Genomic DNA, 1,636 nt, shown 5'->3' with positions numbered 1-1,636 from the left:
TTTTTTTTTTTTTTTTTTTTTTTTAGTTTAGAAAATATAGGGAGCTGACGGCGGCCCGGGCGGGTTGGTAGCTGGAGTGAGTGCCCTAGCCGCCGCCACCTCTGCCACCTCCACCATCGCCTCCTCTCCGCGGGTCTTTGCTGCTGCGCAGGGAGAGCGAGCTGGGGTCGCAGGGGGCCGCCATGGAGCCCGACTCGGTGATTGAAGACAAGACCATCGAGCTCATATTACTGAAGGGCATGTTTGGATTTTGTTGAAGAGAGCTGGATACCTAAATGGAAAGAACTTTGGAAGCTGATTGAGTGCTGCCTGGCCTCAGACTAGTCTGAAAGGGAATTCCCCCATTCATTCTGGATTAGTGGATCTGAAGTACAAAATATTTCCCAGGGGTAAAATAACTTGCTTACAGCCTCACACACACATTGAGTGAGTGATCAAATCAGGAATCCCACTTCTCTCCTTGGTTTCTTTTTTTTTTGAGCTGGAGTCTCACTCTGTCGCCCAGACTGGAGTGCAGTGGCCGCTCCCGGCCACCGCAGCCTTGACCTGCTGGGCTCCGGTGATCCTTCCGCCTCAGCCTTCCAAGTAGCCGGAATTACAGGCACGCACCACCACACCTGACTGATTTTTTGATTTATTGTAGAGATGAGGTCTCACTGCCCAGGCAGGTCTCGAACGCGCAGGCTCAGGCAATCCACTCAGCTTGGCCTCCCAAAGGCGCGGGATTACAGGCTGAGCCACCGAGCCCGACTAGCCTGGAATGTTTGAAAGTGTTAACAGGACACACAGGCTCTGTCCTCTGTCTCCAGTATGATGAACGTGTCATTGTAACTGGCTCTTCAGATTCTACAGTGGGAGTCTGTGTTGTAAACATGGGTGAAGTGCTGAACACACGGATCCACCACAATGAAGCTGTGCTGCACTTACTTGTCAGCAATGGACTCATGGTGACCTGTTCTAAGGACTGCTCCACTGCCATGTGGGACATGACTCCTGCCACCGATATCGCTTTATGCCGTGTCCTGGTTGGCCACCGTGCTGCTGTGAACGTAGTAGACTTTGATGATGAGTACATCATGTCTGCCTAGGTGACAGGACCATCAGAGTCCGGAGCACGTGTACCTGTGAGTTTTTTCGTACTCTCATTGGGCACAAGCAAGGCATTGCCTGTCTCCAGTACAGGGATCAGCTCGTTGTTAGTGGATCATCAGATAATACCATTAGGCTCTGGGATATCGAGTGTGGCACCTGTTTAAGAATCCTAGGGGGGCATGAAGAATTGATCTGATGCATCTGGTTTGATAACGAGAGGATTGTCAGTGGGGCCTATGATGACAAAATTAAAGTTTGGGACTTGCAAGCTGCTCTGGACCCTTGAGCCCCCGCAAGCACTTTGTGTTTACGCACATGGGTGGAACATTCTGGATGTGTGTTTCGGCTACAGTTTGATGAGTTTCTAATCATTAGTAACTCCCATAATGACCCTATTTTGATTTGGGATTTCTGAAATGTGCCTCCCAGTGCCCAGAATGAGACCCACTCTCCCTCCAGAACATACACATACATCTCCAGATAACAGTCTGCACTTTCACCCCTTTCAGGGTTTTCTAGACTTGAACTACTGGCTAGAAAACCC

The 1,636-nt window shown here is 50.1% G+C and overlaps 1 pseudogene; it reads left to right on the top strand.

Annotated features, from left to right (window-relative positions):
- Nucleotides 1-182: 182 nt before the first annotated feature.
- Nucleotides 183-1,576, top strand: LOC103256774 (annotated as a pseudogene).
- Nucleotides 1,577-1,636: the final 60 nt, after the last annotated feature.

Source organism: Carlito syrichta, unplaced genomic scaffold, assembly GCF_000164805.1.
Source record: "Carlito syrichta isolate Samal-C Ts95f unplaced genomic scaffold, Tarsius_syrichta-2.0.1 Scaffold296215, whole genome shotgun sequence".
Taxonomy (NCBI): domain Eukaryota; kingdom Metazoa; phylum Chordata; class Mammalia; order Primates; family Tarsiidae; genus Carlito; species Carlito syrichta.
Note: the sequence above shows the minus strand (reverse complement) of the source record. Positions and strands in the feature narration are given on the sequence as shown.